General features: G+C 35.5%; 1 protein-coding gene and 1 long non-coding RNA gene across 2 annotated transcripts in view; both read right to left on the bottom strand.

The window, feature by feature from the left end:
* LOC149483596 (neo-calmodulin-like) overlaps positions 1–24,641 on the bottom strand; it is a 162,521-nt gene that overhangs the window by 103,379 nt on the left and 34,501 nt on the right. The window lies entirely within an intron of this gene.
* On the bottom strand, positions 13,411–14,488 carry LOC149483597 (uncharacterized). The gene is made up of 2 exons (XR_016316537.1): positions 14,346–14,488; positions 13,411–14,219 (listed from the first exon to the last, which is right to left on the bottom strand). It is a non-coding gene; the product is annotated as an uncharacterized LOC149483597 (long non-coding RNA).

Below are 24,641 nucleotides of genomic sequence, written 5' to 3'. Positions count from 1 at the left end.
TATTCTTAAAGAAATTCAATGAAAATTACTACAAATCTCTCAGTTTTAATAATGGCACATGTATTTTACGTACTTAACATGTTTAAAAATGATAATTTATAATATGTGATACTGGGAAAAACAATGTCTCAATTTTCAAAACAGCCTTCTGACATTTAACGCAACGTGAATATTCTTACTCTCTTACTTAACTTTTACTACTTTGAATTAGTTTTACTTGATATTTTAAGTAATTCACAAACAATAGAAACAAAAAAACGGCCAAGTGCGAGTTGGACTCCTAACAAACCTATTGTTTATTATGTTTGTAACTTAAAATTTACACTTTTAGCAATTTTTCCTTTATCTGTGTTATAAGACGTTGCTATTTACCGAGTAGAAGTAAACTATAGTAGACTGTATACACGGCAAGCATCCTGTGTGTTTTTTTATTCCCTTGCGAATATTGAATTTTGTGGAAATTTGCAGTATTAACGGATGTAGGTATCTTTTGATTGCGTTGCGTTATAAGTTTGATTATTTTACATCCCCAAGGGTTCTTAATCTTGAGTATCCAATATAAATTTCAGATTGATACCTCCACGCGTTCCAAAAAAACGTCTTAACAGACAAACGGACAACAAAGTGATCCTATAAGGGTTCTGTTTTTTCCTTTTGAGGTTCGGAGCCCTAAAAATCTACCAATATTTATGTTAAAAGTACTAATTATTATAAAATTAAAAACCAAAGGCTCGAATGAAAGTCTCATCTGAGTTTTCATAAGAGCCCCTTGACATTTTTATAATGTTATTAAGTATATTAATTAACTTTTATGTTATTTTGAGGTAATTTTACTTCACAGTATTATACGTATACGTATTTATCTGATAAATATAAAAAGCTATGCCCTGAAAGCATCAAAATCAATAATTAAAAGAAAATAAGATCTTTTTAATAAAATTATTAGTAGTTTGTTTCAAAAGCTCTTTTCTTTGCTACTATTTTTTAAATGTTTCTTCCCTAGTCAAATTCAGTTTCTTTTAGCGTGGCGCATGATGTTTTTAACTGAAATATAATATAGAAATGCTTATACCAATAGCAATCAAGATAAAAGTTCTCAAAAATGATAGAGTCATCAGTACTATGGGGCCCCGTCAGTCCTCTGGCGCGATATCTGACAAAGGACTGATGCCAGCGGATTGATGAAAAGGGACTTAATATGAGGTTATAATCACAAATTAGGTTTTTTTACCTTATTTCTAATATCAACAAACTATATTTTTACAAATCATAGTTAACCATTTATAAATGAAAATAAAAATCGGATTAACAATAAAATAACGACTCACCATAGGACTGAAATGTTGACTGGCGCAGCAAGATTTTAGAGGACAAACACAACCCTAGCGCTGGTACAGTTATGACGGCCGTCAAAATATGCGGTGCACAAGTAACTTCATTACCAACATTAATACTTGGACAGGGATTTGACCTCGACTTGGTGATATTTAGCGAGAATTTCGAATTTAAAAAACACACAACGGACTGACTAGTGAAAACGATGACAAAGTTTAATTTTATTTTTTAAATAAAATGGAAAACATTGCGTTATGAAAGTTGTAGTATATAATACTATGTACATCAAAGATTGTAGTGAATTAGTAAGTTTTCTTAAGTCGATGATAATGTTTAAACGATAGTCACTTGATTGTTGGATTTCGGAGTTGTGACATGCCAAAGTACTGACGTTTGAGGTATTAATTTATTATTTTTATTCATTTGTATTTTAAATAAAGAGGTGAAATTGAGTGACCAAATAAAGGACGCTTCATTGTTTTAAAATAGATTGTTATTTGAATAAAATATAATAAGACTTTGTTTAAATTGGCTGATGACATCGAGTTACCCCATTTTTGTATAATCACCCATATCCACTTCTTTATCTGATACAAAAATAATTCAAGCTTATAGGATGGAAACTCTAAAGGTAGCATTCGGATCTGGGCTGTCGCGACCTGGCAGCCGCGGCCCTGCAGCCGGGAAAATTGTCACTGCTGTGCGGCGCTGCCAGAAGCTTACGGATAACAGCGTCCGCGACCCGGGCAGCGACTGCCACGCGCAGTAGTCAAACAGCACTCAGTCAAAATAATAGTCAAATATACGAAAGCGAGAACTCGTGAAGAGACTGATAGAGGACGAAGAAGAGGACGATCAAATAATGTTGGTCTTACTATCATCAAAGAGGAATAAAATCGATTTATTTTATCATTATATTATCCTTATAGGTTTTGAGTCGAGGATCGTAAAGTGGTGGATTTTTAGCAATTAATTCAACTAAAAACTTGTCGTTTTCATCGGTAAACGTCGCCAGCAGCGCGACCGTACTGCTCCCGGAGCGGCCTGGCGGCGCTGCCAAAGTCGCGAGCAGGCCACGCCCCTCGGCCGCGCGGCTCGGTCGCTTGCGTCGGTAACTATCACATACAATTCCCTACGAAGCGGTACGGCGCGACCACGGTCGCGGCTGCGGGGCAGCGGCTGCCGGGTCGCGACCGCCCAGATCCGAATGCTACTAATACTATAATTTAATGAAAAAGAAAACGTACCGTATGTTTTAAATATGCAGCGAAATTCTTAAAAACGACCTCTATGGATCTAAATTGTTTGATGGCCGAAGCTTTCACGTACCTGGAAAATAAAAAAAAAAAATAAGCTTGTTAATGTTGATATTTTTATGAAAAAAAATTAGACTGTCAATTAGTTAAAAAAAAACATATTTTCAACTGATTTATGTAGTATGTGTTAAAATGTTTATAAATTTTAAAATATGTCATGTTTTAAAATAATTAAATACAATTTATAATTATTTTGATTACAGCGCCATCTGTTATAACAGGACGTAACTAAAATCCATGCAACATACGCTGACCCCGGAAGTTTGAACAACCATAATAGTTTCGTTATATTGAACTAGATGGCGCTAGCTATGAAATTTTGGAACAATATTTTCAGCTTGTTAATTTCAAGAAAATATAAATGTTGCTTGTATATTGTTATATATTTAAAGTAAACACTCCAATTCTTCATGTAAATGATGTTAGACCTATATTTTAGCAATTCTATATTGTAAATGTAAATTTGTTCCAAAAAAACTTTTGGGTATAAATGATAATCCTTCAAAAGCGAAATGTTTAATTTGTAATTGTATTAGAGAGTATGAAGTGTATGAAGTATGAAGATAAGACATTTGCGCATTTATGAAGAACATACATATAAGTGTTATATCAAGGTGTGTTTGACAATCTTGGAATTGATCCCTGTATTTACCTATCTAATAACAGCTAAATATGAAAAGAACTTTGAATGAGGTACCTAGGTAAAAACCTATATTACGATTTCTATGATTGTTGGCTGTATTTCTTACGAGAGAAAAGTATCTACATTTATTTGTTTATTGAACCAACCAAAATTTCACTTTCTGAGACGTAAAAACATTATAACAGCTGTAAATTGATAATTGAATCCTTTCAATACTAATGAAGTAAGTAACTATGTATAAAGCCCTGAACCATTCGGCAAACAAAATTCATGCATTTGGAACACGAATGCCCGTGAACAATTGAAATCGTAGGTAAATCTAATTTGCATGATCGGATCAGGCTGCGTTGTAGGCTTTCATGTGCCAGCGCTATTTGTTTTATAGGAATAATTCTGACGTGAATATTTAGTGAAACGTGTCAAGCGTTTCAAATTTTAGTGAAGGGCCGGTGTCACAGCTTCCTGATATTATGTTAAGCTATTGCATAGCTTCTATCGCGGGCCTTGAGCGCGGGGACCAAATCCAGAAATTCCGTAACGAAAAACCTCACGCTCCCCACTCCGACGGGCGCGGAGGTGTTGCTTGAAGGCACGCTATGCAATAGCTTTACCGCGGCAGTCCCCGAGTGCCACACGTCTTTTTTTGTTACATCTTACATTATCTATCAGTTAAAATATTATGATAGTAACCCCGCACTGTGTTTGTTTCTTGTTTTGAAGTAAAAGTTCTTCAGGCGCGTTGAGAATAAATTTTTTAAGTCACGTCTTGGCAAAACCGTCACATCGTGGAGTAAGACGATATTGGTATCTTTAAATCTTGCCAAAGAAGTTTCACTTCTGACAAGTGTGCTCGGCACAGACGCTTTTTTTATCTGTATACTTTTGTATGCATATTGTAGAGATAGTTAGGAGGCTAGACATAGACATAGGCAACTTTCTCCCGGGATTGAACATCTCATTCCCATGGGAATTTCCTTTGACTGGGCGAGTCAGGCCGCAGGCGTAAAGCTAGTAATTAATACGGACGAAACTGTAACAAACTATATTGAACCCGTTTTCAACTAAACATATTTACTGTATTATAACATGTTTGACTGATGTAGTATTAGCGTTTAGCTACTATTATGTATTCTGTGGTAGTATATTAATATAATTAATATAACTAGCGGTCCGCCCTGGCTTCGCCCGTGCTACATATTTCGCAATAAAAGGTAGCCTATGTTCTTTCTCAGGGTCGATAGATTATCTGTGCCAAATTTCATCAAAATCGGTCCAGTAGTTTATGCGTGAAAACCATACAAACATACAAAGCTTTTCCTCTTTATAATATTAGTATTAGTATAGATAATGTGTCGTACATACATACCAAAAATTTGTATACACTAAGACATAGTTAATAAAACCATGAAACAGAAATAGAAGAAGGCTTTTAAGTTAAAAAAAAAACATTTTCCATTATAAATGAATCGAGAGGATAGATATTATTATGTGGATGTTAGTTACTCGTATACTAAAAAAATATGAATGGATGTGACGAAACTTGGCACAAAGATAGATTTATGGAAAACCAGTAGGAAGCCGTCGTCTCGATACGCTCAAATTCTCCTCTAGAGATATTTTGTTAGATTTTAAATAAAGTTTTGAACAAATTAAGAACTTTCATCTTTGAGATCGTAGTTTAACAAGATGTTTCTCTTTCTCTTTAATTTATTGAAGTTCTGAGGCGGGTAATCATTGCAAAATGCAAATAGTTACAAAGAGAACTAATTTATCAAGTGACGCTTTCATTCCTAGAAAGAAGCCGAGTAGAATAAATAAATGAATGTAATTTTTTTTGCGCGTCGACGGAGCCCCGCTTCGCGGGGCTCCTATTTCTGTGTAGTTTTTTTTTTAAGAAACCTAACCTAACCTAACGGCTAACCTAACCTAAACTTGATTTTTTTTTGCGCGTCGACGGAGCCCCGCTTCGCGGGGCTCCTTTTTCTGTTTAGTTTTTTTTTTAAGAAACCTAACCTAACCTAACCTAACGGCTAACCTAACCTAAACTTGATTATTTTTTTGCGCGTCGACGGAGCCCCGCGAAGCGGGGCTCCTATTTCTGTTTAGTTTTTTTTTTAAGAAACCTAACCTAACCTAACCTAACGGCTAACCTAACCTAAACTTGATTATTTTTTTGCGCGTCGACGGAGCCCCGCTTCGCGGGGCTCCTATTTCTGTGTAGTTTTTTTTTAAGAAACCTAACCTAACCTAACCTAAACTTGATTTTTTGCGCGTCGACGGAGCCCCGCTTCGCGGGGCTCCTATTTCTGTGTAGTTTTTTTTTAAGAAACCTAACCTAACCTAACCTAAAGGCTAACCTAACCTAAACCTAACCTAACGAATTAAGGGCGAATATCTCGGCCATTTTTGATTTTAGAGAAAAGTTGTTCCTATAAAACATGCTTATATTAGCGTAATCTTTACGATAAAACAATAATAAATAGGTGTTATAATGACACCAACTCCATCAAAAATTTTCTAAGTCCTGCGCCCCCTTTGCTTTAGTCCAACCCAACTAGCTTTAGTGTTAAAAGGTTATCTATTAATCCGAATAATCGGACGACTAAATTATTTTATTCATCCGGTAATCGGACGATTAAATTATTTTATTCATCCGGTAATCGGACGACTAATTTATTTTATTCATCCGTTTAGCGGACGACTAGACACTTCGTAAGTTTTTTTTAAGTACATAAATAACAACCACTACGCACTCTAAATTTGTAAATTAAATGCAATAAGATTTTGTAAACCAATTTTCCAAAAAGGTAACCCAGAGTATTGGGCATACCGTCAAAAGTCGCAGAACTAAGGAAGCTATCTAACCCACGATAGCATTTAAGATACGAGGTATCTGGTCCATTCAATTTGTGATAGAAGAACTTTTTAATACCTACTTCCTTTATACCATAATACAAAGTATGTGATACAAGTTAGGTACATTTTTAACCTTGCATCATATTTTTTCGTGAGTACCTTATAATTCAATATTCCTCCAATATTCCGTTGAGACGTCTGACATTGACATGATTATATTTGTAACTAGCTTCCGCCCGCGACTCCGTCCGCGCGGATGTGGGTCTTCGCGTGGATGGTTTATTTCTCCATTTTGAGTAACTCTGACAATAACATCTTATAAATATCTATTGGACCCAAATACGGCTAGGCCTATAATAATACCCAACGTGTGTACGCGGTTCTACAGAACAACGTCTATGGATAAAACTGAAAAATTAAGATTATTTTTTTTCTACGTATTTTTCCAGGATAAAAAGTATCCTATTTTACGCCCAGGATAATAAGGTATAATTATACCAAGTTTCATCGAAATCGAACCGTTAGTTTTCACGTGATGTCTTCACATACAGACAGACAGACAGACAGACAGACAAAAATTTTTTTAATCACATATTTGGGTTTGGTATCGATCCAGTAACACCCCCTGCTATTTATTTTTTCAATATTTTCAATGTACAGAATTGACCCTTCTACAGATTTATTATATGTATAGATTCTTGTTTATTTGATACCACAAACATTGTTTACTTGACTGGCTAACAAATTTAGCGACGCGTGAAATACAAATTGGATATATATTTCTGTACCATTTTAGTTTAACCAGAAAAATTTGGACAGCCTCAAATACTTATCGGTTATTTGGAAAAACGCCAAATAATTTCAAGGATGGATACTAGGGAATCTAAAACAATGTCAACACATAAATTATTTTAACTCATTTATCGACATGTATTTTTGTAGGTTATACAGATTTTCGGTAATAATATCAGTTTTCGCTATCAGTTTTAATTATCTCTGATAATTAAAATTGATAGCCACCTACGCATCTTCTCTTTTTAGAAATGCATTGTTCGCATACTCCAAGTTGAACTCAACATTTATTCATTCAAGGAAACTTTTCTAAAAGTAGGTAGTAGATTTTGAATCGTCGTATAATATAAATAAAGCTTCGGCAAAAAATCGAGTAGTGCCAACATTCAAAGTAAGTAGATTAACTTCCACCTTTTATTTCTATCAATTACGAAAAGCTGTGTTTGCGAATATAACAAAAATTGTATATATTTTATAAATTGTCAGAAGCTTTTTCTTTTATTATAAATCTGATCTTATGGCAGGACAAAGATAGCATACGTAGAGTTTTATGTCCTAAGCACAGTCCTAAGTGTGTACGTGTACGTATGTGGATCTCTATCTCCATTTTTTCAAACTTACAACAACACACTTACAATCCATCTACATATTATATAATCAACATTTAATATAAAATGGTATTCTATCTCTAATTGTTTGCAATATATTCTCTGCGTACAATAAATTTCTACCGTTCAAATGTCAGAGGTAATCAATCTGTAGATTCTGGCGCTGAGCGACACCATCTTTTACTACATTTTCACCTATATTCCTACACCTACAGTCCTACACCTACAGTCCTACATCTACAGTCCTACACACAGGTCTCACAGGTACTTATATAATAAGTCTCCTCTGATAAGTTCTTTGATCGCCATTTACCTGTTCGTAAGTTATCATAAACTTGGTTATTTCCCATGACACCGGAACTCATTTCCTCTTCCCTCGCCACGTCTTGCAAGTGTTAATACCTTTTTGATGGCAGGTGATTCGCGTTTTGATAACGTATACAAACCTATATAGAATGTAATAAATGTGTGTGTATGTCTTTTCTCAGGTGGTAACGGAGAGATTTAGAATATGTATTTGTATCTGCGGATGGCGAGAAGGGTAAAAAGCTATATAGACTTCTTTTTAATCGCGGTGAAATGTTTAATTTTATGGCCTTTGACTACCAGGGCAGAACCGCGACAGGAAAACCTTTCTATATCTGTCTAACCTGTCTACATACAGATAAATAAAGATATTATGTAATTTTTTTGTATATCGCAGTTTTAAATTATAGAGTTTGTAACAAAACTTCGCCGAAACTGCTTGACTTGCATTTTTTAATATTCTGTATATTCGTTAAATCTGAGAATCGGTCCTAAACTATTTTTTACTCTCCTTTCCAATATTGATAAGGATGTCCTGATAGATCAACGCTTGCTGGGTCAGCTCGTTCTATATATAGACTTAAATCTTCACATAATAACTACGTTTGATGATACAACTTCCACACAAAAAGTGTCAAACGTTTCTAAAAGTAACAATGTCGATTGATTGAAAAGATCAAAGGTCATTTCTTATAGGAGTATCACAAGAAGGAAAATATGGACGGGAAATAGATTTTATCATACAAATAACCTACGCTATAAAATCAGAAGATATTAAAGTAACAAGCAGAAATTATAATATTAAAAATACATTAACATCACTTTACTACATTTCTAATAAGCCTAAATACTTAAATAGTCCTTTTAATCCGTCAGTCCTCGGATCACAGACACAATAGAAAATCTATTGTGTCTCGGCCCGATCGGGCAGCTCGGTGGTCAATGGGTTAAGCGATTTTGTTAGCAAATATTTTCTTCGCTTATAGAATTAAAACACGAAATGATAAACGTTTTCGTTATATTTAGATTTATTACCAACGTTATAAAAACAACTTTATCACAACGGAAAATAGCTATTATCCTCCGGGTATTTCGAGATTTTTCCTTTATTTTATTGGAATAGCTGAGAAATAAAGCGCTTCTTTCATATTTCTAAGAAATGGACATTTATAATAAAAATCCAGAAATATTAGTGAAAACCTTACTATTCTAGTAATTTCTATCTTCAGTAGGAATAGTCTTTGTAGCATTTTGTATTACTGTTATTTGCAGACTTAATAAACAAACTAACGTAGAAACTAATATTATAATATATTTAAAGGTAATTTTTACCTTTTACATTTTTTAATGATTTATTGCTTACGAAAAAGGTAATTAATAATAAATAATCAGTGTAGGAGTAAAATCCATCAAACAACATCGCACATCCTGTTACGAATACAAAAATATATTTCCATGATTACGTTCCAAAAATAATTTTATCTAAATATACAGTAAAAAGTAACATAAAATCTCTTCTAAAGAAGACGACCCTTTGCCCCAGTAAATTGCAAGACTAATTTAAACTCAATATATAAAGTTATTAATATAATCTGCCCAAAATAGCGAAGTCAATCAAAACTCTGGGCCTTGCGAGTAATTTAAAGTCCCGAATAATCGGGGTCTGAAATTAATATTTCATGAGTCGATAAGCGATAAGCTTTAATAATGTTTAAAAAATAAAAAAAAGAAAGAAAAGTCATTAACTAGGAAACATCACATTAATCTACACTAATATTATACAGAGGAAATATATTATTGAAGTGAAACTTCTTTAGCCGCGTTGAGAGTAAAATTTTCGCGTCATGGCAATACCGTCACGTCACGGAGTAAGGCGACGATTTTGGTATCTTAATCTTGCCAAAGAAGTTTCACTTTTGACACGTGCACTCGGCACACACGCGCTTTTTATTTGTTTGCTTGTAAATTTGGTTGGTTAACAAATCTTTTTGGACCCTTGAATCTCCTTATAACCATCACAAATACATAGAAAGAAATTCGTAGTCAAATCATTCACAATCATATGCTTTTAATGTTAAACGACATCCCTTTATCAAAAAGTATTTACCAAAAATATGTTGATACAATTTTCCAACCCTTGCGAGAAAGAAATTGTTGACAGGAATGTTCACAACTTTTCCCTAACTTATCGAAAAATTATTTGCATAGGTATAGCCTTTTCTGATGATTACAGACTATTCTTATTTGCAAAGATTCCATACTGATAAGTTTTAACTAAATTACTTTGATTTGCACATATTGCTATGCTCTCTCTACAATGTTTCTACAAACTTTTCCTATATTCATATATTGCCTGGAAGACATCGTTTCTTTGCAAAAAGGCCGCTTATTTGTACCGATTTTTGTATTATACAAACATACAAAAAGCCTTTAAAATATATGTTTAATATTAACCGATACGTTATCCTTTTGTATGCTATGTAGGAGTTACTAAAAATGAAAACAAATTTTTGTCCAGGAAATCGTAAAACTTGACATGAAAAGGAATTTAGGCATGTAGACATATTTTCATGTATGTTACAAATGGAACACTATGAATCACTAAAAGAGCCATATAAATATTTCTTATTTCACTTTCATTTACTATAAAAATGCTTTCTGAAGGAATAAATTAGGATCATTAAAATGCTTGCGGTCCTTAGCTCAAGGTAAGGATGTAAGTACCTACCTAAGCATCAAATTATGAGCTCTTGTAGTCTAGGAAATATAAAATATTGAATGGCAAAAATACTTGTTCATACTATTTTCATTTGCGATTTATTCTTTAGAAATCTATGCAAGTATTGGGAAGTTAGCATTTCAAATTAAGTATTAACTTCATGCATTTATATTCTTAATACTAAAGTGAATGTTATGCATATTTAATAACATACATAAAGAGAACAAAATGATAAGAAAGATGCATTTAATATTATAGCATGGTATAAATCAAAACACATCCAATATGAACCCTTTTCAGATCTACTGAATCATAAATTAGCACAAAATATTGTGCTTTTTATCAGCTCCTAAACGTTGATTTATATCCCTTTAAGATGCTAAAAACCAAATGTATAGAAATCCTTTTATTAAAAAGTAAACCTATTGTATTTGGTGTACCGGGCGTCCGCTGCCGTGGTCGTGGACGATTTCAAAAGAGTACCCGCGGCCCCGGTTAACTGCGCGGCTCGACGGAACACAGTGGGGTTTTAGTCGGTAAGAATTCGACATAACCCACGGCTCCTTCCCCGGGGGCCGTGGGTATCTTTCGAAGATTTCCCCACTTTAAAAAAAAAAAAAATTGTATTTGGTGTAACCAATTCTGCGAAATGAAAATTAACTGTACATATTTTTTCAATTTAAATACATACCTCGTGAATCTTATGTGAAGTTAAACTCAAATGTATCTAGCTAATAAGAATTACTATACTTTAAATTATATACCATAATAAAAATTAATACATATATAAAATTGCAGTTGCTTAACTTGAATTAGTTCATCTGTGTTGTGTCTATCAATCCGAAACAATAACTTTATTACAGTCTAGTTTGACCTTTACCTTAAAAAGACACTCAATAACGCGGCCTCATTATAAAAAAAATTGCTAACAATTCATTGCACCGTAACTATGCAAAACAATTCCCACCTACACTAGAATTCCAATTAAAATAGCAATGTACAGCAAATCGCTCTTGATGATAACCGACGTGGCGTCCGCTGTGTGCCTTAATACAAGGCTTTCGCGGTAAATGGATTAAGGTCCTTTCATTCCTCTGACGTGCCGCAAATTTGATTACCCCATATTCTTGATGGAAATTACATTTGACTAGACAATTTAATGTAAAACATTGAGATGTATGTCTATTTACATAAAAGAGTGGCTTTCCATTCTTATGAAATATTAATGGTAATTGTGTCAGGAGATATTATAGAAAAAAACACAGGTAAAAAAGCTTTCAAAAATACTCAAATAATCATGCTATATTCATATATCATGGTATTAAGATTGGTTCAAGTATAAGTCTATTATACAAAAATAACTTAAAACTTATTTAAATTACTTACTTAACCCGTTAATCGGGTACAAAGGAATGTACAATGAACATATAATATATGCTATTTGAAGCCATACCCTTTTATAATTAAGTTTGATTAATTTATAATCGGGTTTAATACGTCTTGCTACTGACAGAATAAATAATTAATTAAATAAATCATTTATTTTGCACCATTATATGTTACATAAATTTATTGACCCAGGCTCCTAATAAGGTAGTATAAACAGCTGTTTTCAGGAGCCTGTGTTCACACTAAGAATTATAGAATAATCGCTTTATACACAAGAAAAAGAGCTTTTCACTATGAAGATATCGTCGTTTCAGTATATTCATAAGTACTAAAATAACTAAAGGTCATTTGTTTATAGCAAAACTTCGTGTAATATCATAAAACTTTAGTATTATAATAAAATTCGAGGACTCGCTGTCCTTGGTTGTTTCGGACAAAGTGTACCTTCTGGATATTGGAAGGAAGGTACATAAAAACCTTATAGTTTAAGTTTCCCGACTAAACTTCATGTTCACGGTTCTCTTGCAACGCGTAATGTTTATTTTATGTGACGGTGTTGAGAATGTTATGTAATGAATCGAGATACCGTATGTTCACTGAAGATAGCAGGAGTACATTATTTAATGTAATCGCTGTCATTGAGGTGGATTTTTCACTGATGTGATATAAGTAGATGCATTAAGACGATACACAAAAAAAAATCTACTGCTTGGCGGGCGGAGTCTAATAGCTCGCTATCGCGAACGCGGGTGTGCGCGAAGTCATTCTTGCAAACTCGCCGCGCTGCCGCTGGCCGACTCGGGACAAACATGTATGGAGTCGTCATACAGTTATAATATTCTTATACATATATTTAATTGTTGATTTATTGGTTTTATTTTCTTGCTTTTAAACAAATAATCTTCTTTTTAACAACTACTTAGACATTATTAATAATTATTATTATTTCGTAATGTTTACTTTATTACAAAATAATACAGGTTATAAATAATCTTTAAAATAACAAAAAATATTGTTACTCTGAAAAAATGAAATGGTACTCAATAACGCGGACTACTGAATGGATTTAGATAGAATTTGATGCTGACGTAGATATTACGTCATGCCCAGAAATGAAAGGTAATATTTCTGAAAGAAGTTATAAACCCTAATTTTTCTCAGTCAAAGTCAAGAGTGGAAGATATCACTAATACAGTAAAACTGATGCGAAACTTTGGATGTTAATTTGTATATTTTTTTGTTAGTTGTTACTTAATCACTACATTACCAATTTTGATAAAATATAGCTAATTGCCTGGATTTACACATAGGATACTTTTTATCCGAACTGAACACTTCTGTGGGATAAGACAGGATTCACGATATAATCTAATTCCACGCGGGCAAAGCCGCGGTCGGAATGATATTTTTTTAAATAAAAAAATTGTTTAAAAAAAACATAAAATATATTGACGCATGTATTTATTTTTTGCACTCTATTATAATTGTAATTATTCATTACAAATAATCAAAATAAAATAGCCAGAACAAAGTTAGGCCCTGGTAGGGTAGGTAGGCAGGTACAGCAATGTGAGACGAACACTGGCTTATTTATACTAATAATAATGTATTATAAACATTAAATTAAGTTTACTTTCTAACAACAAAAATACATAATATTAGCTAATGTGAAAGCGAATCAACCAATCATCCCACAAAAATGAAATGTGCACACAAATATTCATCCAAATCGGTTCATGTCATTAGGAGGAGTGACTGCAGCGCCATCTTCCGGGCCCAATTGTGTTTCCAGATCACCCAGGAACTCAATTTAATATACTTACACAAAATTTTTCGAAATGAAAACTCACATTACTATGTAAATATGAATATAAACCTGTTTTATTACTAAGCAATTTCCCGCACAGGTGTAGTAAGTATAAATGAAATAAATATCAACATCAAATTCTTTATACAACATACTCATCTACCACCTTCTAAGAAATGTAATTCTTGAAATTATTTCGTATTTTTTTCAAATATAATACTACTCCAATGAGCTCCTGTTCCATATTATGTCCACCATACTTCCACTAAGTTCACCATGATTTTTTATTTCTTTGCACTTTGTTGCTTTTTGCTAAAAATGGAATCATGCGATAAAACCAGTAGAGCTTTGATAACATACATTTTTGACTGAATAAAGGTACTTATGAAGGAGTGGATTCACATTGTGAACAATCAGTGGGTTTATTTTCCTTCTGGATTCCGGATTTCTGAACAGATTATTTATGCTATAAATGAAAAAATCTTACACATTCGTTATGTACTTAAAACAGGGGTACATATCAAACATCGTCTATAATACAATTATCATCAAATTTAAAATAAAACCAACTTACTTCATTAATTTGTTCCAATTGTAAGCATTCTTTTTCCTCCAACGTTTATGTTTCTTCTTCTTATTTTCTTTATTGTCCCCATTTGTCTCATTTTGTCTTATCGTGTTGTCACCCTTTTTTACGATTGCGCGAGCGACACAAGTTCCCCATGTGACGGCCGTAGCGGGAATGACTCGTGCAGCGATCGGGGTAGGAAGGTACAGGGCGGCTCTCGCTATATTGGCTGGTCGCGCGCTAATTTCAAGTATTTCTTGTTTATTTCAAAACCATCGCATATTTCAAAATTCTAACACGGTAGAAGTATAGGTTGTATATTTTATAGTTAATATCCAAAAAGTCGTAACTTTACGTTTGTTATTTTGAAGATGCCAGAGATTAAAAAAAAATAACAATGATAACTTTGTATTTTTTTTCTATCGAGAAAATATCATGGAATCATGTTTCTAAAACGGTAGACGTATTGTGTTACTATTGAACTTTCTTGTCAAGAATTTTCATCACGACAACTTTAATAATATAAAAATTACGAAGGTTTGAAAAGGGCCGTAAATGTTAGAAAAATTAATTCATCACCTTAAAGTCTGCTACACCGTTCGCAAGGTATGGCTGTCAGTTTTCAGTCTAATCAGATAGGTAATTTTAATAAGTCTCCTCGTGGGATCGAACTCAAGATCTGTCGATTATAAGCTTCCACGATATCCAACATCTCTATCGTTTTCCATGAAGAAATTCATGGAAAACGATAGAGATGTTTATAGGATGATTATAGTTAGCTAAACATCTAATTTTAATTTAGTTTACAGGTAAATTAGCTTGGAGAAATTTTTGCATATGTAGTGGTGTGTATATTAGGGCTCTTTCAATTTATGCGTTTCGTATCGGACCGCTGCCGCACGTTTTCCGTGCCGCTTGTTATAACCCGCTGCCGTGCCGTTGCAGTACGGTAGCAGTCCGTTACCAAACGCTTAAATTGAAAGCGTATCTGACTGCCGTGCGTTTGTATGCTAGTGCTGTTTTAAATTTATTTGACACCAGTTAAGCCATGGACTCTGACGAAGAAACATTACTGTTAGTGCTCTTGTTGAAAAACTTCAAACAAAAAAATAAACAAAAACTACGCCTCCGTAAAAGAGCATCACCGATGTTTTCGTTAACATATTGTGATTTTGGTGATTTCCATACTCTTTACCCTAGGTTAAAAGAAGACCCAAGCAGTTTTTTTAATAACTTAAGAATGCCTAGAGAATGTTTCTTCGAATTACTGGAATTAGTTAAAAGTAAAATTCAGCGACAAGAAACTATATTCAAACATACTATGTCAGCTGAAGAACGACTATATCGATATTTTTTAACAAAAATATCAATATCGATATTGATATTTTCAAAAAACATCGATACGATATATATCGATACTTTATTGCATTTCCGACATCCCTATGGGACTTGCGTCGTTGCTGTCCTGCTGTCGAGCGTTCGCGGTACGGACGCCGCGCTGTTACCGCACCGTGCATTTTGTATGAAAACCAACGACCGGCCGTGCGCCGTACGACAAACGCACCGCTTCGGCACTGTAGCCGTCCGATACGAAACGCATAAATTGAAAGAGCCCTTACTCAGATCTTAGAGCGCGTTTCCACTATATCGTTCTGGCCTATACAAAAATGTTTCGATATCCTAACATTACTATTTAATTTTATACTTATTCCTAGCAACACTTTTGTTTTCAATAAAAACAAGTTTTTATTTGAAAGAAAATGGTTTTGACTTTATAAAAAAAAATATATCATTCAATTTTACGTCCTTGAGCAAACGACAAGGCGACTACCGTGAAACAATAAAATATCGTGTCCATAATAATTTGTTTCATAATTAATATTTGACCATAATAATTACGAAACAAAACAAATAAATAAATCGTCACTTGATAGTGGAAAGTGGAAACACGCACAAAACCAGAATAAACCAGCTTACGCTGTCCGCAGGTGCCACGTGCAGTCGTTTGGTACCGTTAGAACATAAAGCACATTTCATTCAAAAATTATAATTATTATGTACGTAGTTTAATTGATAAATTTTGTATTTGTTGATTGTTGTTATTATTTGTTATTATTGTTATAATATTTGTTGAAGTGAATTACATGTCCCGCAGCCGGAGGCCCCAAATGAAAACTCAGATGTACTTAAAAACTACATTTAATAGCTAAAATGAGACTTTTACACCCATGTCTGCACGATGCAGACCGGAGTTAAAGAATGAATTTATACAGTTTAATAATTATAAAGACGTAAGCTTGGATGCTAACTAAGGGAAATCGCATCCACATTCTATTCCCGTGCGAACGGCGTATTCAGCAGTTTTGTATGAAGGCAGGGCCATAACTAGTGTTTAATTTGTGTGTAAGTGTTGTAACTTTATATTGTTAATTCAATATGGCTCCAGTGTTAAAACATGGTCGAGGCAAGCCTTTGACTTCTCAAACTAAAGAATTAAACTTTAAATGTCGTTTCTTTTTCAGGTTAGTAAATTTTTCATTTTAGTAACATTGTTAATGTAAAAGTTATATGTATGTTAAATGTGCAAATATTAAAATAAAGTCTCATCTTTTTCAGAGAAGAAACACATATAGTTTAATTTAAAATCCCTTATATATACAGGGTTACTTGTAAAACACCGGCAACCTCGCAGGACAAGATAGCTAACATCATAAGTAACAACATTTGTTCTACGACTTTTGATAATTTGTTAGATTTTATTTTCATACAAAAATAAATATTCATTTAATTTTCCGTCTGAATATTATAAACTCTACGCCTCCCAAAAATTACGTAAACAAAAAGCGAACGAGAGGGGGAAGGGGGCGTCGCGTCGTCCATCCGATAATTAATAGAACATAGACTTACAAATGTAAGGAGAGTACAATAAAAGTTTAAAAAATCATTTAAAAATAATTTATTGCGTTATGCCAAAAGTCGTAGAACAAATGTTGTTACTTATGATGTTAGCTATCTTGTCCTGCGAGGTTGCTGGTGTTTTACAAGTAACCCTGTATAAAATAAAAACTAAAAATAAAATGTTGTTTTATTTTATTTGCTGACCATACACTACTACAAACGCAAAAATTTCTCCAAGCTAATTTACCTGTAACTTTTAAACCTCTCTTCAAATAGGTAATACTAATGTAATATAAGTTTAGTATTTAGACTTTATCATATTCAAAAATATAAGAATTGACGAACAGACGGTTAGATTAGACTTTTTCATTCTAGCGACTCTCATCTACGTTCCACTTCACGTATCGCAATAAAATATACATTCGACAAATTTGTATTGTCGTATGAAAATGATATATTATGTATTATCGTTACACACCCAAAGAAACGGAAAACACGAAGAAGACCCCTTACCAAATTATATTACACAAATAAGCTATTGCGGGCCAAATTTAATATCTAAAGTTCATTAGTTCTAAAACAATATTCTTACAAAGCTTCTAAGTTCTATTCATCATCAACCCATATATTTTGCCACTATAGAAACACGGACCTGGTTAGGCTTCAGGCCATCCACCATACCACCACGCTGGCCAAGTGCAAGTTGGTAGATGTCACATGTCGTCGAACTTTTGATTCTAGTACATGCCAATTTACTCACGATGTTTTCCTCTACCGCTTAAAGCACTGGAAATCTTAAATTTACCGCTTCTAGCAGTAGTAATAAAAAATTCTCAAAGCTCCTCACAATTATGTATTTAATAAATCATACTGTATGAAAAAAGCAATTTAATTTATCATACCACTTCTGGAAATCCTCAAGGAATTGGTAGGAATTAGCGGTATAAATCACGGCGTATACTCCGTAGTCTCATGAATTATTTACGTAACGTATTGCGAAGATACACACACAAAATTATATTAAGCGTTTGTTCAGAACAATGAGACCTTTTAGGCTACATCTGTTGTTTCAAGTTCTTTGACATGTATTCCCACTTTCTACTCACTTGAAACTTGTATTTAGGTACATTAAAGTTGTTACAACAATCAAGTATGAATTCCGTGGATATGTAATTCTTAAGCGGACTTGGAATTAGTATTAAACTAGCATACCGCCCGCGGCTTCGCCCGCTTTGTCTAAAACCTTATAAATTGTATACTAAAACCTTCCTCTTGAATCATTCTATCTGTTAAAAAAGACCGCATCAGAATCCGTTGCGTAGTTTTAAAGATTTAAGCATACAAAGGGACATAGGGACACAGAAAGCGACTTTGTTTTATACTAATATATCCATTTTATACTATACTAGCATTCCGCCTGCGGCTTCGCCCGCGTTTTCAAAAAAAAACCCGCATAGTTCCCGTTCCCGTGGGATTTCCGGGATAAAACCTAGCCTATGTCACTCAGAAATGATGTAGCTTTCCAACAGTGAAAGAATTTTTCAAATCTGCTAAGTAGTTTCGGAGCCTATTCAATTCATACAAACAAACAAACAAACAAAAAATCAAACCTTTCCTCTTTATAATATTTGTATAGATAGTGAAGATGATATTAAAATAAACATTACTATTGACATAGTCGTAGTTGTAGAAAAGTCTACGACATATTATTTTCTACATATAATTTAACTAACAACGTCTTATATCTTGTTTGTAAAGAAATTATGTATAACTGGGAAAGTAATTCCCTTTAATCGATTAAAACGCGATTATTCTTTTAAATATAGGTCTTGGCTGTTATTTTTACCTCATTTTAATTTAATTTGTATAGACTTGTAAAGCCGAAATAAATAATAATATAATGTGAGTTCCTTATTATCCGCCTGCCTATATTTCTAAATGAATGGTAAATGTTAAAAATATGTAATGCCGATTCGAAAGTGCTTCTAAAAGAAGTCTAATCTATACTTATAATAAATCTGTAGAGAGGCCAATTCTGTACATGAAATATATTTAAAAAAAAACTATGAAGGGGTGATAAGGGATCGCTACTGATGCCAAAAATGCAATCAGTAAAATTTTTGTCTGTCTGTCTGTCTGTCTGTCTGTCTGTATATTCGTTATAGAAACAAAAACTACACGACGGATTTTAACGAAATTTGGCACAATTATTCTTCATACTCCTGGGCAGGTTATAGTAAAAGAATCATGTAAATCGGTGTAGAAACACCAAAGTTATACATGAAATACCGTACGCTATAAGTCATCGCGCGTGAATTACATGCCATAAGGATTATTTTTGTGTATCAGTTGCCGCCTTCGACGTGCTTCGCGGCGGGAGCTATAAAAAGGCGGCGGGTCCGCACCCGTTTCGCGTTGTCACGGCATCACGTGTGAACGGCTGAACCGATTTCGATAATTCTTTTCTATTATATTCCTTGAAGTACGAGGATGGTTCTTATGTAGAGAAAACGTAAATATGTACCATGGGCGAAGCCGGGGCGGACCGCTAGTTGAATAAATAAATGTTTGAGTTTGAATTCAATCGTCATGTTTAATTATTTTTATTCAGTCGAATATTTAAGTATTCAATGAGCAAAAATCTATATTTAACGTCATAATATACCTCTATGAAATACCTTTATAACATAAAAAAAATGTGTGCGTGTACTAGTGTACCCACGTAAGAAGTGAAACTTCTTTATGAACTTATTTTTTCAAAAAATAATTTACTATATACAACTTTACAGAAATACGTCAATCACGCGTGGTAGGGATAAAAACAAGATGGCGCGTAACGCAAAAATGTTACACTAATTTTTTTTCCAACCCCGATAAAGAAGTTTCACTTCAATTAGTTAATTTATTCAATGATTCCACATCAGCTAAAGTTTTAAAACGATTACAAAGTAAGAATATTATAATTAAAATTAAAAAACTCATAGTACCATATTATGAGGTCTATAAATTAGAGTTATTATCATAAATAGCTCGACTGTACCCTCATAAACTTACAGCGTATGTTTTATCAAATTTTCCTCATAAGCCGCTCGGTCAATATTGTACATGTAATAAATGGAAATTCCTTGGGTAAATTCAGGCTCTAATATTTTTATATGGGTACATATTTCAAGTCCACATTCTATGTACATAACATATTAATATTATTACGTGTTATTACCTTATTAGAAACTAAATTAGAGGTTATTTTGTCGTAAATGATTCATAAGCCACATTCACTCTTTATCTGTTCTATAATTAAACAATTAATTAGACGACTGAAATTTAATAAAAAAAATATGATGAAATATAATTATCAAGACGCTACATAGTAACTGCACATTTAAAAGAAGTTCTCCGTTCATTACAAAAAAAGAAAAAATCTATTATAAGCACTTGTGAGTGAAGTCGCTCGAACTAGTTTACACAAATTCTTTACAATACTTCCTCTTAAACTTCCTTCCATAAGAACTTGCCATAAATACTATCACGTGCATACTTAACAAGTGCCTTGACTAAGCCCTAACTTATTCCTAACTTAGTTCAGAAACGAGTCTAGTTGCCTAACTGCGAACTGAAAAGTCCCAAGTTCAAGACCTGGGAAATAAAAGAGCTGTCTTTGAACACTATCCATATTTAATAAATGTTAGTTTAGTGATGGAGCTAGTCCTTAATCAGATATAGAAAGAAATAATTCCTATTTTTAACCGACTTCAAAAAAAGGAGGAGGTTATATATATGTATATATAATTTTTTATGTGTGTTCGCGGATAACTTCGTCGTTTATTAACCGATTTTTTGTTTCTTCGGCGGTTAATCCATTAGAGTTTATACAAAGCTGACAAAATGTTTTTCCGCTTAACAATGCATTTTTTTTTTTTTTTTTTTTTTTTTATGTATTAGCGGGCAAACGAGCTGGCGCGTCACCGGATTAATGCGATGATTGGCGCCGCCCATAATCACCCACAAGACCTGTATGGTTGCAGGTGTGTTGCCGGCCTTTCAGGGAAGAGTACGCTCTCTTTTTGAAGTACCCTAAGTCGTATCTGTCCGGAAATGCTGAGCTCGGGAGGTCGTTCCACAGAGGAGTGGTGCGTGGAAGAAAGTTCCTCCTAAATCGCACGGTGGAAGAGCGCCAAGTGTCCAGATGTTGAGGGAGGGATATTTCAACTTGTGGCGAGCAGTTCTATGGTGAAATTCAGCAGCCGGTATTGTTCCGAACAGTTCGTCAGAGCATTCGCCGTGGTAGATGCGGTAAAATACGCAGAGAGATGCAACATCTCTACGGAGAGCCAAAGAGTCCAGCCGATCAGTAATACGAGGGTCGTCCACTAATCGAGTAGCTCGTCGCTGGATTCGGTCAAAAGGAAGGAGCTGATACTTGGGTGCTCCGGCCCAGAGATGGGAACAGTATTCCATGTGCGGCCTGACTTGAGCCTTGTAAAGTTGTAGGCGTTGGCCGGATGTGAAATACTGTCCCGCTCTACAGAGCACACCAAGTTTTTGGGAGGCTAGCTTAGCTTTTCCTTCCAGATGACAACGAAACTGGACATCATTCGATATTTCGACTCCAAGTATACTAATGCTGGCTGAGACTCTGGTGGGAATGCCCTGAAAAACTGGAGACACGGCGAAGGGAGTTTTTTTGGTGGTAAACGCGCAAACTTGTGTCTTTTTTGGGTTGAACTCAACAAGGTTATGTTTACCCCAATTGGAGATCTCCTCAAGAGAGTTCTCAATTTGAGACACAAGTTCGTTCCGGTGCTCAGTAACGGTATCCCGAGAAATATTGCATCGGCCGGTATACTGTGCGTCAACAGTGCTGTCGTCTGCATAGCAATGAATGCCACTAGATAGTAGCATGTCATTGATATGCAGAAGAAACAAAGTTGGAGAAAGAACGCAGCCTTGTGGGACCCCAGCATTCACAGGCTTAGATTCGGAGCACGAACCGTCGACAACGACTTTGATACTCCGCTCTGTGAGGAAACTGGTGACCCACTGACACAATTTCTCGGAAATCCCATATGATGGTAGCTTTGATAGGAGTGCCTTGTGCCAAACCCGGTCAAAGGCTTTCGCTATGTCCAGACTAACTGCTAAAGCTTCACCCTTGCTCTCAATAGCAGTCGCCCATTTGTGAGTCAAGAGCGCCAAAAGATCGCCAGCTGAGCGACCTTTACGGAAACCGTATTGGCAGTCGCTAATCAGCTGGCGCTCCTCTAGAAACTCAAGAAGCTGGCGATTGATAATTGATTCCATTACCTTTGAGAGCAGAGAGGTGATAGCAATAGGTCTATAATTGGACGGGTCTGAGCGATCGCCTTTTTTGGGAATGGGATGTACTAAAGAGGTTTTCCAGGAGCTTGGGACTATGCCTGAAGAGTACGAGCACCGAAAGAGACGCGTTAAAACTGGAGTCAGTTCAGGGGCACACATCTTTAACACAATGGGGGGAATACCGTCAGGACCACATGACTTATTCACATTTAGAGAAAGAAGGGCTTTACGTACAGCTTTTTGCGTGAAACGTATTTCCGGCATAGAGCATGTAGAGTGCGGTATGTGCGGCGGTAATTTACCTTTATCCTCTAATGTGGAATTTTCTGCAAAAAGAGAGCCCAGAAGATCGGCTTTCTCTTTTGCAGTGTGTGCCAACCGGTCATTTCCCATGTGTAAAGATGGAAAAGATGGGCGACAGAAATTGCCTTGAACGGCTTTGGCGAGAGCCCAAAAAGCTTTTGTTCCAGAAGGAAGGTGGGCTAGTTTATCACCTAGTTTGGCAATATACTCCGACTTCGCTTTTGCAATTGCTCTTTTGAATGACCTTGAGGCAGAGTTCAACTTCTTTTTGAGGGTAATGGAATTTGTGTCTCTAGCCGCTAATCCTGTAACCCAGGCCTGGTAGCATTCCTGTTTCCAGCGAGCAGCCGCTTTACAGGAACCACCAAACCAGGGCTTTGATTTGCCACCGATGGGCACCTTAGAGCTAGGAACAAAGAGTTCCATGCCCTGCAGCAAGACATCAGTGACAGATTCTGCACAAGCGCTAGGATCATTTTCTGAGAAGCAAACCCTGCCCCAGGGATACGAAGAAAAGAATGTGCGCATCCCATCCCAGTCTGCTGACTTGAAGTGCCATAAGTGACGAGAACTCGCACAAGGGCGGTGATAGAACGTTATTGGCACTTCACACCGCACTAGGCAATGGTCTGACGAGCCGATGGGTGCATCGACACTAACCTGATAGCCTTCAGGGTGGGAAGTCAGCATAAGGTCTAACAGGGAAGGCAAATGATCCTTCACATCGGGCACTCTTGTAGGTGAGGGCACCAATTGTGTCAAACCATAGGCAATGGCGAGCTCATAAAAAGATCTCCCTGCATGGTCGGTTGTACGAGAATTCAGCCAATCTGTGTGGTGGGCATTGAAATCGCCCAGTATCACGACTTCAGCAGAGGGGATCTCACGGAGTATGTGATCTGTCACGGATTCGATGTGCTCCACAAGTTTGTTTGTCTCCGTGTTACCACTGTGGGACCTATAAAGGCACGCATAGATGCGCGGGTGGTCGTCGCAATCTATACGCAGCCAGAAGATTGAAAGGTCCTTGACTTCAAGGTTCCCAAGGCGACGAAAACACAAGTCCTGACGGATGTACGCGCATACACCGGCACGCGGCAGGAACTTATGTTCCAGACTGTAGCCGGGGTAGTGAAGATACGAGGTATCGAGTGGGGAGGAGATTTGTGTTTCCGTTAAGAAGAACATCGCCGGCTTCGTGGATTCCAGGTGATAGTGAATGGAATTTATGTTCGAGTGCAGACCCCTGACGTTACAGAAATCCACCTGTAGTGTGGAGAGGGGTGTGGAAAGGCGATTCTTCTTATTGGCCCGGGAAGAGGATTTGAGCGAAATTTTGCCCACCCCAGAATACGCTGGGCAGCCTGAACCAGAGAGCTCAGGGAGGGATTCTCCTGCACAATCTGTGCTGGTACCCTCCTGGGGTATAATATATCTATTTAATTTCGCTGCCATAGTTATTTATGGGGGGGGGGGAGAGATGGGCGCCCGGTTATCACGCTGACCTTTGCGAAACGTTTTTAAGAAGATAAAAACTTCACGCCGGTGTTCTGCGTGACAGTGGTTCTACCCCGGACGAGCTACCGCCCATTCGTGCTACTTACAGAGTATATAAGCAACTGTAGCTCTACCACTATGTAAATTGATCATATCATGACACCCCGAAATTTGACGAAATGATAAATTATCCTTTAACATCTTTAGGCAACCGGAGCACTTCCTATTTAATATTATTTACTTATTAGCTTAGAGGTATAAAAAATAGTTTACGTCCACTCAAAA

The sequence above is a fragment of the Colias philodice genome, chromosome 13 (assembly GCF_061535455.1).
Source record: "Colias philodice isolate Cphi_HAF_F1 chromosome 13, ilColPhil1 Martin Lab GWU primary, whole genome shotgun sequence".
NCBI lineage: Eukaryota > Metazoa > Arthropoda > Insecta > Lepidoptera > Pieridae > Colias > Colias philodice.
Note: the sequence above shows the minus strand (reverse complement) of the source record. Positions and strands in the feature narration are given on the sequence as shown.